The following is a 14,805-nucleotide window of genomic DNA, read 5'->3' on the forward strand; positions in this document are numbered from 1 at the left end:
GGTCCTTTCATTAGTAACAGCGTAAGTGGGATCTCAAATGTACTTGCTTCATCTCTGCCCCTAACTCACCACTAGACTGTCTGTACAGCAGGCTAGCTCTATTACTCCTGTGTAATATCACGGTAATGCTCCCTGACAACCTCAAACCCCAAAAATAAATAACCTGAGCTTCCCATTCATTGCATATTCTGCAGCTGAGATGTGCCACAAAGGTGCAAGGTTATTTACACCAGTTAACTTTTCAGAGCTGTCTCAGGAGCCTCCCTAAGCTCTCTAGGGGGTCACTACCCTCTGATGTTCAAATTAAAGGGAAATTGGGATCCAACAACACTGGTCAGTATGACCAGTTTCAACCTATAGGCTCGTTGCTTTTTGCAGCATTTGTTTCCAGTTTTCCACAGTGTCTCAAAACATTTCTGGTAAAAAGACCACACCAAAAATTGCAACGGAGCTGACAAATTTTTCATTAATGGTTATCTGCATACAGCAAGAGAGAAGCATCTGATGCCAGGATACCACAGACTAAAAGCAATTTAAATAACTACAACAAAACCCTCATCAACTCCTGGGCTAGCACAATTTCCACCTCTAGGAGGGGAAAAGGAAAAAAAAAAAAGCACAAGCTTTAAAATTGGTAACATGGTCCTTCAGCCCAAGGATGAAATCCAGCAATCTAATCTGTGATTAACATGTCATTTCTAAATATTCATTTTTCTCACAAAGCTTATTGCACCAGAAATCTCTAACTTGATCAAGGTATACTCACACCACACCATAAGTAAGATTTCCACCATATGTGGAGAAGTAGAAACTAGACTTAAGTTAACGTAAACTTTTAAATGAAGTCAAAGGAAATTATGACAGCCATCATGTACAGAATTCTTCTACAGTAAAATTTATTAATTTGTTAACTATTACCCAACTTTCACAAGCCAGTAAAAAGCTTTCCATTTGATAGGTTAAACACATGTGTTTTGCCCTGCGTAAAACCACCACCATGTCTCCTTTGCATAGCATACTTACAGCGCATCTACTTGGTCACCTAATGACACCTACAGAGAATCAGTCTAGAGCCCTTCAAGTCTTCAAATTCTCTTTGACTGACACTGGGCAATTGTTTTACAGGATGGATGACAGTTTAAAACAAACCCTGATTTGACTGTAGTTGCTGTAGAATATCTTTTTTAAACTCAGCTCTGAGTGGCTTTGTTTGTGACTAAGGTAAATATTTTTAGCACAGCAGCTACAGGTCCATCAGAAGAAGCTTCACCATCTATTTTGGAAGGCAATATGCCAAAAGACTGTGGTGCATTTTCATTCACCTCTTGGCTACTGCTTCTTCCAAAGTTTCTGTCCAAAGATAGGCAAGACCACGTTCTACGAATCACTGCTTGAATAAGATCTAATTATTCAGTTATTTTTGAAGCCTTTCCCTTCCTTATTTCTTCACAGCCTTACACACCTCTTACCCTTCAGAGCATGTCTTCACATCTTTCCCACAATTGCAAGTGCAGGCAATTTCTTTCCCACCTGTTAACAGCTTTCAGATTGAGAAGAGAACTGAATACAATATCCTGCACAGCCCCTTTGGATATACTCCTTTTTATCTAGGGAGAGAGAAAGAAGAAAACACTGTATAGTCACCTACTCACAGAGACAGTTTTCTGAGACCTGATCTGCTGCTTTGCATACAACACAGATCTATTACCCCTAATTTAGGGGCAAGTTAACTCCCTCACAAAGGTATCTGTCACAATTACCTCTACCTGAATATCTAGGATTATTAATATAGCCTCAGATATGAAACTGCAAATACACGATCCACCTAGCTATGTTTAATTAGGGGAAAATTAAAATTTAACTGTAAAACACAAACTGCTTCAAAGAGTGCATTAATAGGAAGGCTTTGATGATGAGGAAAGAGAAAGTCTCTCTTGACTGTCACTCTACTGAACATCCCTCGTAATTTGTATGGTGCAGATGCTCTCCCCTTACCCGTTTGCTTTCTTCACTTTTTTTCCCCCACCTCTTATTGTTTTCTTCTCACGACTGTGAAGGAATGCTGCTCAAAGCCCCACAGCTCCCAAATGGGTCCATTTTGCCTTTGCTGAGCTAGCTCCTGCACGGCTCACAAGGACAAGTTGGTTTCAATTTCTCTTTCCAACTAAAACACAAACTGTGTACATTTCTCACTGTAGAGAAATGGCTACATAGTTGCCAACTTGAAAATAAACTTTTCTATCTGAAGAAGGTAAATACAATTTCTGTATGACCAAGACTTCAGAAACAGTTTGAAGATACAGTATTTTAGCTGACAGGGGAAAACAGAGCATGCACACAGGAACACCTTGCAAAGGTGCTTACAGGATTTGAGTTCTGCTTTCAGAGTACTCAGGACTTCAACATTTTTGGAAGTCAGTGGGACCTCAGGGCTTTTGAGAACATTGTCCTCAGACCCCAAAAGCACAGTTAGAGGAGATTTCCAGGTATCTGACTGTTCAGTGGAATTGCCACATCCATCAACAAACCAAATTAATTTTTATTTCAATGGAACTTCAAACTGCTTCTTACAATTTTAAAATTTCCTTGTGCAAGAGTGCTCAAATACATCAGAAAACTGATCCTGTGTGTCTTTAGAGAGCACTTGTGAATGTGAAGAATTATTTTGCCTCTCAACCGGGTCATCACATTTAGGCTGTTCTCTGGCTACTGTAGAATATGTTACTACGGGGACTAAGAGACCTAGCATCACAACAGTCTGAATATTAATTCTCCATCTTACTCCTTGTGAGTATCACCATTTTTTGTTTCAGCTGCTACTACATCAATAACAAAAAACCCCATCTCAGAATAATGACATCTGTTTTCTCCCTGTATGACTACACTCAAAAAGAAATAATGAATGACAGAATATAAATTTATAACAAATTCCAACTATCTGTTCATCTTAGTCATTAAGACCATAACTCCAGGCAACAGTGAATCCTCACTTCACAAGGAAGATGACTCAGTCACTTATATGGAAATACTGCCTGGGCTTCAAACTCATTTTTCTGGGGGAAGATTTTAAAGGCAGAATAAAAATTCCAAATTAGGATGCAGATAGCTAAGAGATGAAGCACTTTTTCACAAATCTAAGAAGTTGGTTTTCCACTTCCCTGCCTGCAGGAATGTGCTGGCTACAGAAACACAGCAGGAACACAAACTTCCCATCGAGATACAGGATGGAGAGATTTTGTAAGTACTGCATTTAGCCATAGGTTTGTGATGGGATTGGGAGAAAGTAATGAGCAAATGGATATGCATTGACTCATTCTTCATTCCTTTTAACCAAAAGATAATTAATGGCTCTTCAGAATCAAAATGTGTGCATCTTTTGGAGAGCTACAGCTAGGAAAAAAAGGCAGTATTCTACTCAATTCAGTGATGCTTATCAGGCCTGATTTTTATTAACCCAGTTATTATTATACCCACTACCTCAGAAACTTAGCCACAGGTTGGGACTTAGCATACTGAACACTATACAAACAAAACCCTAAATGTTAGTCTCACCTAAGTACTTTCTCTTCAAACATTATAGCAACCTGAGTTTGCTATGATGTTTTCACATGGTTTCTTACACCATCACTGCATCTCTGAAAGGTGCAATGGAAGAGGTGACTTGGTGGGACTGATTGTTACTAGGAGAAGAAGAAAACTTTGCAGTAAACTTCCTGAGTCCTTGCTCTGGTGACTGGCTCCCCCTTGAAGTCTGACTGAAGTTCTGGAAACAGTTGTGTTGATCTCAGTCAGGATACCGACAAAGTTCTGGAAACAGCACCAAATGTTTGTCAACCCCTTTTGATCAGCTGTCCTCAAATGATGCCTCTTCTACTTTCAATGCCACAGACACTATAGAATCTCAAACCTTGCAGAGAAATACTTCATTCGTTAAGCGTCACCTTCCCCTTTTAGTAAGTCTTTTCCCTATTTCTCAAAATAGAGATTTGCTTTTGCTTAAAAATGTAAAACAAAAGGTATTCCCTCACAGAACACCCAGCTATGCTGAGGTGCACAGCATTCTTTGAGAGCACACACATTTCCATGCCTTGCCTTTCATTCTCCTACTGACTGTGCTTCATCAGTCACACAGATGATCTGTTCCCCCTCTCTGCCATTGCTCCCATGGAGATCAGGAGAGTAGATGTTTGCTATTAGTATATGACAAATTTTGTTTTTCTGAGGTATATCCTGATTTCTTTTTGTTCAGCTTCCCTCTCTGCACCTAGCAGACATGAGATATAAAATGGGATTCACGTGTTTCGCTTGGCAGCTTTGTCTAGAATTTCCAACAATGCTTGAAAAAAGCATTGACTTAATTTATAGCAGTAACTGCATAAATAATCAGATGTATTACTCATTGTTTTAAAATAAATATATTCGCCTATGCATGTTTCAGCCCAAGTCATCACCTTCAAGTTTGGAATGACACAACTGTGACACTATAAACCGCAGTGCACTAGTGAGCAGCTGAAGCATCACCATTTGCTATCTCAGAGATAATGCTATTGGAAGTCTCAAGCCAGGGAGTTACTCAGTACTGCCTATGCACAGGCTTGCTGCAGGCAGATGAGATAATCAGTCCAGGAAGGTAGTCTTGAACTAAGCAGGTTTACCTTTACTCTCTTGGGAACCTCTCTTGGACAAGGTTAGGATCTCCCAAACAAAAGTTTCTACCTGGTTGGGAGATAAAATGTTCCTGGTGAGAGTAGCAGACGTGGAGCTGAAGTGAACACTAATTCATACGTTATACGCACACAGAGCTATGAGCTACAAAGCACAAGAGCAGTGTGGCACCAGGAATCAGCCTCAAGACCTTCTGATACAGAGCCTTGGGGTCTATCACTTCAGTTAAAAAACCCTCCATCACCTGCCAATATTAGCAAAGCTGCATCCTGTTTGCAATTCCCTGCAGAGGTGGACTGAATGCTTGTAAGCAGATCTGATTCTATTCAGGAAAGTGCAATCATGTTATATTTCAAAGCTCTGCAGCCCTCCTCATTTTCTTATTTATGTCATATTATCTAATTTATTCAAATAGTATTTCCCTTCTTTTACATTCACCACATAAGAGGGGCAAATACTTATATTACAGATCCTGCTAGATTTTAGGATTGATACATTTGTGGTAGAAAGAGATCTCTGCATGTCTATAATTTTATCCTTATTTCCCCTCATTTTATGTATGAGCATGATTTGGCATACAACATATTAACAGACAACCTACAGATAACAAACAGTTGCAGACTGCTTCATCTTGTAGTGTTCAATGAGGAATGTCAGAGGGAGATATTAGTTGAATATAAATAAAATGCTCCTGCTCTTTTTTCTTTTTAAATAACTGCAACAGAACAAGTCTGACTGCTTACCCTACAGGTTCAGCCCTGGCCAACATACCTATCTGAATCTCCATAACCCTTCTGCAAAAAAGCCAGTTTGATTCAAGGATGCCCAAGCCTGCCCTGTAAGAGAACAAAACTTCAATCTGACATTTAGAGTTTCCTTGGTCACTGAAACAATAAATAGAACTTCTTAACAAATGGAAAAAGGTATTAATTCATCACTGGTTCAGCCCCATACAGAAGGTACTGCAAATCACAGAGCAACTAGTCCTAGCTGGCTGGTTCACATACAAAGAGCAGAATCGGTCAGTAACAAAGAGCAGGAAGAAATTTTCTCTTCTTATACATATGTTTTCCTGACTAGGGCCAACAGGGGATTTGCTGGGGGATTTGCTGATAAAACACAGCTTTGTCACATTTGTCAGACCTGGGGCTGTCATGGAAACACAACTGATGTGACAACCGTTAATGAGCCACTATCACAAGGGCAATCTGTCCAAGCCAACAGATTTGCTGCTCCTGTTCAGTAGTGGCCAGCAGTGAAACAGCCTAGCAGCCTCTCATCATCCCCCCACTGCTGCAAGGGTCCAGGACTGTTTTTATTTTGGGAACACCATACATACATGTTACCCAAAAAATATTTTACAGGATTCCCAGTCTAAAATGATGGGTTGGTTGGTTTGCTTTTAAATCAGGTAGTAGACGAATGTTGAAATGATAAGTGTTATGCTGAGCCAGAAATCTGGGTTTTGACTTTGCTCCTCTCCTGCCCACCTGGCAGGAAGCCAACCACTCATCCAGAAGAATAATTACCTTTTAACAAAGTTTTCCTTCCTCTTTCACAGATAAACAGCTGGGTCTTTTCCTCATTCTTCCTCCAACATATTCCTATCGTCTCCCTTTTCTACCCAGACTCAGGAGTAGCCAACTGTTCCCTCACTGCAAGCAACAAATTTCTCCTTTTCTCATGACAAATAATTTTTTTAATAATAAACACTTTAACACTTCCATAAGCCAGCGTATCATTTGGCACCAATACAGGCAGCAAGAACTCATCCTTCTCAGAACCAGTGGTGGTTCGCTTTGGAGTCTATCCTGTCACTGTGTCACCAAGGGGCACACGTGATGCCAGATCTCAGAAGACAGTGAGGCCACATGCACTGCTACTGTGGGCAAGGTCATACACCACACTAGCGGCACAACTGCCAAAAATGACATTACACACCTGATACAACTCAGCAAGAGGCTGATGCAGAAGAGAGCTTCACCTAACACAGCCTGGTTTTCCACATGGAAATTTTATTCAGGTGGAGAAAGAGGAATGTGGCCCTTTTTTTCCCGGATTTCAGGACATCACACAGCCTGGCCAGAGCAGCCATTGTCTGACACCTGAAATCTCTGGATAAACAGCCACTTTGCAATCAGTCTGCCATATCCAGAACATGAACTGCATAGATTTTCCAGAAAAATTACCTGAGGATCTGGCCGTACTTTTAGAATAGGTGGGTACACCCACGTTATCAGAGCCATCAGTGCCACAAGCACAGGAACTGTGCTGGGATCTGCTGACAAGGTGCTACAGCTGCCAACCTCAGGCTGCCCCTCGGACTCTCTGTTCTTCCAGACGGTCATAAATCCCCAGGAAGCATTCTGTGCTATTGTAGTACACAGCACCAAGTCATGTTTACATTTGGTTTCTACTGTCCATGCACATCAGCCAATAGTAAATAAAACACAGCAGGGACCTTAGCTCTTGGTGTGTCTCAGCAGAAAATTGGATAACATCTCCATAGGAGAGAAAAGCAGATCTTAATGCAAATGCCAAATTTGACAGTATATTATACTATCCACTGAGTCTGGTGCAGAAGATATTATAACCTGCTGATGGGCTATAATCAGCATGTGTAGCAGCCGTCATGCCACACACAAAGAGCTCCAAGCATGAGGACATGAAGTAAGCGTTTCTAAATGCAATAAGGTTCAACCTCTGCCTGCACTCAATCTTTACACGGAACAAGTCTCATTTCCAGGGAGACTTCTGTTGAAAAAGGAACCTGGGCTTAACTGCTGGAGAGAAAGTGAAAAAGCCCCAGTCTCATTGCTACCCTTTTCCACATCTCTATGGTCCCTAAAGGGAGGAGGAGGGTGGAGGCAGCACATGGTGATAGGCAGGGTCTGTAAGGACCTCAGCTCTGCATATGTTTTGGGACCACCTCCTCCGTGCCTTGACAGCAGCTCTGGCCTGGCTCAAGAAAACAGTGTTCCTGTCCAGCTGATCACTTGATCACCATCAAGGACACGAGCTCTCTGCACTGAAAAACATGCGGTCTCCTCCCAGCCCACGGTGACCAGAGGGCAGTTTAGCCTTCTTTCCTTGTGCCACCCTCTGCTCTCATCTTTCATGAGAGCATACCAAGTAAGTGCAGAGGAAACAGGCTCATGATGTTAGAGCATTATGGCAGAGGCTCATTGCTGTAGGAGAGGGAAGACCTAGATGGATCATCTTATGCACCTCCAAGGACAGGACTGGCTCTCCTTCACCACTAAAGCCTCAGATCAGGGAAAGAGAGCTATGCTTCAACTGCCCAGGCCAGGAGCAGAGTCTTGCTTCCAGAGAAAACAAAAAGGGGTGGCCAGACAGCCACCTGTGCATGTCCCAGGGTGATACCACTCAACTTGCAGACTACTGTTATGTGCTGCTGCTAAAAGAGCACTGAAAAAAAATCTGTTTGCCCTTAGGTCTTCTTACATTCCCAAAAGCCAATCTGCTACCCCAAGCATGAGTGTAGCAGGGTCAGTGCAATGGTGAAATCCAGTCTGATGCACAGCGGAGCAGCTCTAATCCAGAGCATCAGCTGATTACACAAAGCATATCATGTCCAAAAGTGGGGTTTTTTTTTCACTCTTCCCTCTGAAACCAGCTTGACTTTTCTCCAAAAATCAACGCCAGAATGAGTCACTTGAAATTATGTTTTAGGCAGGTTTCTGAAGACTGAGCTGCAATATGTCCCCTTCCCCGTGACAACGTGCCATGAAACTCCCAGGGAGCTCTCCCAGGAGCTGCTAAGGGATGAACGCAACAGGCTGAGCTGTTCAGCTTCTCACCTCCCCAGCACGGGCTTGAACATGTTGACAGCAGAATGGTATGAAGATTGTTTTGTCCCCTACAAATCTTTTGGATAAACAGGATTGTGCTCTATGTCAGAGATTTTTCTTTGTAACTTTAGTCAATGCTTTCTTGGCTTGCCACTCTTGACAACTCAGTCATAAAACAGCTCTCTCTGGAACATGCCATTCAAATTAATCAGCTGTCTGCTATTCTCCTTTCAAAACTAATAATAGATGGTCTGCATGGGCCTGTGAGAGACCAAAACACGGGAATGCAAATTGTGTAGCTGCGAATGTTCCCATACTGCTGCAGCTCTCAAATTGATTTTTAGTCTCTGCCAAGGAGACACGAAATAGCATTGCAGGGAGCAGGTTTGTACTGTCAAAATTGTGCAACTGTCCTCAGTATGTCCATAATGTGGTAAATGTGCAGTGATGCCTTTTAACTTTCAAGCATGTTTTAAAGAGGGGAGGGATGTTCTGGTCATAAACCAAGAGGCTCAGCTCGACCAGGAGCACAGGATAATTTGATGGCTTGCATCCTCTGGACACCAACTGCACAAGGGATGCCAAATTGTGCTCTTGCCATTGGCAGACATTTTAGCCTTTGATTCATCTTGTCAAACTGCAATGGGATGGGGAAAAAAGGGTTTGAGGGGGGAGCACTGCCTCTAACAGGATGGGGAAATGGGACTCCTTTGAACAGCCCCTTGCATACAGCAGTTTGGCTCCAAGTGGGCAGAGAGGATTAGTGATACATGAGGCTTGAACTCAGAATAAGAGCTGGCACTGGAGGAAAGCCAACGGTGCAACACTCCTCTAACTGCTTAGGCGACACTGTTGTCGTCACGTGAAACAGAAACAACTGGGAGGGTCTGTTCAAAAAGCAGTCAGGGTGGAAGTGTGTTTGCAAAGCCTAAGGAAGGAAAAAGCAGCACCTGCCTCTTTCATGTCTGCCTGCAGCTAGTACCATCAGGGGGCTTTGCCTCTACCACCAGTAGGTTCATTTGCAGCCTGAAAAATATTTTTAAAAGCCTCTCAGGCTTTCAAGAGAAAGAAGAAGTTTAAATCCCAGACCGGAAGCCTTAATTATAATGGATTTGTGTGAAAGTTGCCAGATCTCTCCCGGCTCTGTGATCAGGGCTGTGCCAAGAGTCTGCTTTGTGTCACACTAGCAACTATGTTAAGTTCAGCAAAGTAACTGGGTCAAAGATGCAAAGGCATAACAAAGATCACTGATTAGCACTAATGAGAGCCTGCACTGCAGAGCAGAATGACGGTGCAATCACGTCAAGGTTCTTGCTGTAATTACAAGGTAGCCACACTCATATTCAGTGTGAGATGGTCAGAACAAATCCTTTTGCACATCACATTTTACACCTTAGAAAGTCAGAGTCACCATGACCAGAAAACAGTGCATGGGAAGAAACAACCATGGAATTGAAATTAACTTACAGAAAATAAGTAAAGATTTGAGCATCCTCATGAGTAGCTCTTCCAAATATGCAGCACTGTTGTTTTCAAACAATTAATTAGATCTATTGTGAGCATAAGGTTACGAATGAAGAATACTGATCTCCTGTTCAAGAATTTAATGGTACATCTGCTCCCAACTGTAACACCAGGTGCTCTGAAGATCACCCCACCCAACCTTCAAAGAAAACAGCAGAAACTGAGACAACTACAGTGTTTTCCAATGTCTCATAGACTTCCCCTAAGAAGAAAAATCAAAGGGACTGGAGTTATTTAGAGAAGGGAGTAAGAGCAAAAACAAGTATTAAATGATACAGACAAAGTCAGTCCTAGGCTTCTAGATAGCCTTATCTTATTTGCAAACAAAACAGTGTATTTCCAAGTAATAAAGACAAATAAGTCAGCATAGCAATTAACCTGGAACTCACTGCAACAGACAACAGGGAAACACATGCTGTCAACCTATAGATAGAGGGAGTATGAGCAGTTACACAGAAGATGATCTTATGCAAGATCAAACAAGCAATTAAAACATTATAACTCAGAATATAAAAATGACTTATTAGATGATCAAGGAGAGAGAACAAAAAAAAAATATTTCCACCGTGTCCTTTCACTTTCCTTCTAAATGCAATGAGATGGGACACAAGTAATCCTATCAAAAAACCACACTAAGCTCTCTGGAAAACTCAGAGCCACTGACTATCCACAGAAAGAACGTGGGCCTAGAGCCACTGGCAGAAACGTGGTAGACACATAGGACCAACAAGGAGATTTACGTCAGGACAACATAAAGCAACTCGCTTCCAGATACAGAAATGAAGGCACTTATAAAGTGACAGCTACAGCAGGCTGCAAACGCTGGGCTAAGGACCATAGAGTACCTGTCCACAGGAGCTGTGTTGAGCACAGAGCCAGTATGCCTGCATGGACTGCTGCAAGGACTCCATGTGTGTTACCAGGTATAGCAGCAGCCTTTGAGTTACTTACTCCCTTAATTGATGAAAACAAAATAAAATAGCGTGCCAATGTCTATGCTATCGTTTACAGTTATGTACAACCGTAGTAGGTCAGCTATAAGATATTTTGTTATGAGTGTAGTTATAAATATGTTTATTGATTGTTTTTATTTCCTACTGGTAAGGTATACATAGCATAAACATATGCAAACTTCGTTTGGAACCATTCAGAATGCTAGGGCATATGGAAGTTATATTAAAGGAGTACGGGAATGATGCCTTGTATCACTTTTCAAAGTAACATTTAAATAATACAGACCATTAAGGGAAATGCCACTCAGCCAGAAACACTGGGAGAGAACTCACCAGGCTTCCTGCTGTATTAGCACCACACAACAGATAAACATCAAAAAGCAACTGTTGCCTTTGGAATGCCCAATTTGCAACACCTTGCAGAGAGATCTGGGAGTCTCAAGCTGACCATCTGTAAAATATAAGTACTTAAAAGCAGTGGTTCTGATTTTGAAAGTCATAATCTTTCTGTGTCTCAGAAATGTCAGGGACTAATAGCATTTTCCCACAAAAGAGCCTTACACTTGGGTAATCATCATAGTGTTCTTTTTTAAGGAGGGGGATGGTTCAAATTAACATGCCAGCTCCACAGATATTTCATTCCCAGTTAAGAATGGCACAAGGATTTCTTAAACTGCTTTAAACTAAACAGATGAAAAATTATTGTTTTTTCCAATCACTTAACCAGGTTATTAATTGATATTTACTAACAGCAGTATTTTATTTATAGAATCACGCTGGTCAAACCTGGTAGGCAAGAGGAGGACACAAAGCGTTAGACTGTCCTGATCAGCCCTCAATTCGCAGATGACAGCTGTCAGTTCTGTACGCGTGTTGTAGAAAGATTGCCTGCTCCAGGACAGCCTGCTTCTCCCTTGTGAGTGCTCTACTGGCAGATCACAATGGGAACTGCATTTTCCCCCTAAAGTCTTCCTGGAACTCTCCCTGAAGCGCAACTGATATTGCCCTTTGATCAAGGAAAAATTTGCACACACAGACACACACATATACGTGCTCATAACAACGGCTGTTTGCGAGGAAGGGAGGCAGGATAGAAGGATCTGATTTCCATTCACTGCTCTTTCCCCCTCTAGGATGATTTTAGGAGAAAGCAGAAATAAGCATTATCTCCAGCGTGTGTTAGCAGCCACGCTGAAGCCAGTCAGCAGCGCCTGGCATTGTTTGGAGGAACACAAAAGACCTTCTGTTTGGAAAGTTCAAGAAAGAAAGTGGAGAGCCTGTGGCCTGGTCCTGCAGTCAAAAGACTGAAACAGTGGCTGGGAAGTTCTCAGGCAGAGGCTGATCTGAAGCCCTTTGAAGTTGATGGGAAAACTCCCATGGACTCCAGCAAGCTTTGGGTCACGCCTGAAACGCACAGAAGGGAGCAAAGCAGCATAGAAGTAGAAATGAGCATCTGCTAGAGGGGAGTTTAGAGAGCATAGAGGTGACCTGATCTTTTCATCATGGTTATCAGTACGGTGTATTTGTGTGATGTTTGAGCAAGTAGGATTATTATCAATTTGTTAAGTCTTTTCATTAGGACATAGCAGTTGCACATTAATCATTAGGTATTTTTCTGCTTAAAATGCTATGCATGCTATCCTAATGTTAAGTGTTGAATACCGCATTTAGCAAACGTCTCTGAGGAAAAGGAGAAAAAGAGACCCTTTCAAATTGCTGAAATTACTAGTTTTCTGCTTTCTTCCCCTGCTATCCTCTCCCAAAAAAGCTGGTTTAAAGCTATGAAAAAAAACAGTCCAGAACTGAAAATCTTATTAAAAACAATGCTGCCAGCATCATCTATTCACAAGCAGCAGTTTGAGACAGAGCCCAACCAGAAAAAACTCTTTAGCAGCACATTCTCCAAAGAATTGCTAAAGGATCCCAACTGCGTGGAGGTTCCAAATCCTCTGCTTAATTACAGTGCAATTAATTTTCCCATTAAAGATGAATACAGGAGCATCCAAGAAGAAAGAAGTGTCTTCTGAATAGGAGTAATTGTTGCAGTGGTTTTAAAGTTTGGTGCTGTCTAGGTCCTAAATGACATTTTCTGGGAATTAATTTGTTAGAAACATTTAAAAAAAAAAAATTTAAAAAAAATCACACTTCTTGCAGCCTTTGCACAAGATTCAACAAAGAGCCAAAGTTTTTTGTTTTGTTTTTTTCTCCAAAAACGCAGGATGTTTCCTCTTTCCCTGGCTAATAGAATCCAACTGTTGCTGCATGACATCATTCCCCAGAGCTAGGGAATCCAAGCTTGCTCAGACACTCGGCTGGGAGTAAACACCACAGAAAAAAAACCCATCAAACTTTAAAATGGGAGGAAATAACATTAAAAAGACAATTTTTGTTACCTGAAGTTTGGAGCATTTCCCTTTCCACTCCATTCTCAGATTTGTATTTCTCAGACAAAACTCTTTGTTATTATCTGAGGCAATCAGAAAACCAGTCGTTTACCGTCTAATACCTGCTGTGCTTCCCACAAATCCTTCAAATGACCTTTCGCAGCACTGATTCCGGCTAAAATGATTGCAGAGAACACAGACTGGCCGGGCCAGTTGTCATGGAGATATCTCTCTCTCTCTCTCTCTTCATACGCGTGCGCGCATACACACACATACAGATTTAAACAATTCTGGGAGGCATCCACAAAACAGCATGCCTTTTCATCAGCTAAGTTTTTGAAGCATTCCACCCCTCCTCCAAGCCCTCCCTAGAGTCAGCCCAGGAAGCTGAGCTTTGGTCATGAATCGATGGTTGAAATTAGAGATATTGCCTTTTAAAAAAAGAAAACCACCACAGAACTTGTACTTTTTTTACTCTCAGGAAAGAACACAGAGGTGTTTGCTTGCCAAAGCTTTGAACTAAAAGTAAATCTATTGCGCTCAAACCTGCAGGCTATTTGTCTTTACCTGACTTGTTATGAATTTGATATCTGAAAGCACGAAGGCTTTGTTGAAATACAATCACGCAGATTACAAGAAAAGCTACTGGCATGGCCTGACTCCCTACCTTGCTGTTCTCCCAGTACCCAGCCAGTGACTTAATTCGCACAGGTATTCATCATGGTCATGCAGGACTTCCTGTATTCTTTCATGTTTCTGTAATTAAGAAGAAAAACATGTGGGTCAGGAACATGCAACTCAAACAAACAAACAGGAAAAAATCCCCCAACCAAACAAGAAAAAACAGATACATTTGGAAGTTTTCTCAAAATAACTATAAGTTTACATGCCTCTTACCCAAAACTCACTATGGCCCTCCCAGTTAAAGGAGAAACCCATCTCAATGACATTTGCAAATACAAGAACTGATTAGTTTACCATATTCACTGGCACCATGGTTGCAAAACAAAACTTATCCCAAACATAAAGACAGACACACAACATTTTTTTCTTGGCAAAAATATTCTAAATTGATCCCCAGCAATGTCATATAGGAAAGCCTGGACTGATAAATCAAGAGAAGAGAAAATACTTTTCAAAACAAAAAGAACATTTAGCAAGGAAATTCAGTAAAAAGTATTCGGACTCAGAAGACCAGCACTGTGCTCAAGGGTTTTACGCTTTGAGAAATAGCTTGGATACTTACTCTTTGGAAGATTTAACCGGAGTCAGTCATTCAAAGTTTTAGAACTTTGTAAAAGATATTAAAGGGACTACATGACTTTGCTTTCTGCAATGCGTAGTATAAACAACAGTCCCTCTAGTGGGCGTAAAACTGCAAAGCTAACTTTGCACTACTAAATAGGAAATCAATATCTTTTTTTTCTTTATCAGCCATTTTGCTATGCTGTTATGATATTCCACCCC

The 14,805-nt window shown here is 41.4% G+C and overlaps 1 protein-coding gene across 6 annotated transcripts in view; it reads right to left on the reverse strand.

Moving 5' to 3' along the window:
• Positions 1–14,805, reverse strand: part of DENND2B (DENN domain containing 2B) — a 181,956-nt gene that overhangs the window by 126,957 nt on the left and 40,194 nt on the right. For 4 of the 6 annotated variants that reach the window (XM_075755119.1, XM_075755116.1, XM_075755118.1 and 1 more), the window contains one exon: positions 14,006–14,094. The gene's annotated coding sequence lies outside the window, so the exon portion shown is untranslated. Of the gene's footprint in view, positions 1–13,347; positions 13,422–14,005; positions 14,095–14,805 lie in introns of all 6 variants that reach the window. The other 2 variants (XM_075755117.1, XM_075755122.1) reach the window with 1 other exon arrangement.

The sequence above is a fragment of the Balearica regulorum genome, chromosome 5, assembly GCF_011004875.1.
Source record: "Balearica regulorum gibbericeps isolate bBalReg1 chromosome 5, bBalReg1.pri, whole genome shotgun sequence".
NCBI classification, from domain to species: Eukaryota; Metazoa; Chordata; class Aves; order Gruiformes; family Gruidae; genus Balearica; species Balearica regulorum.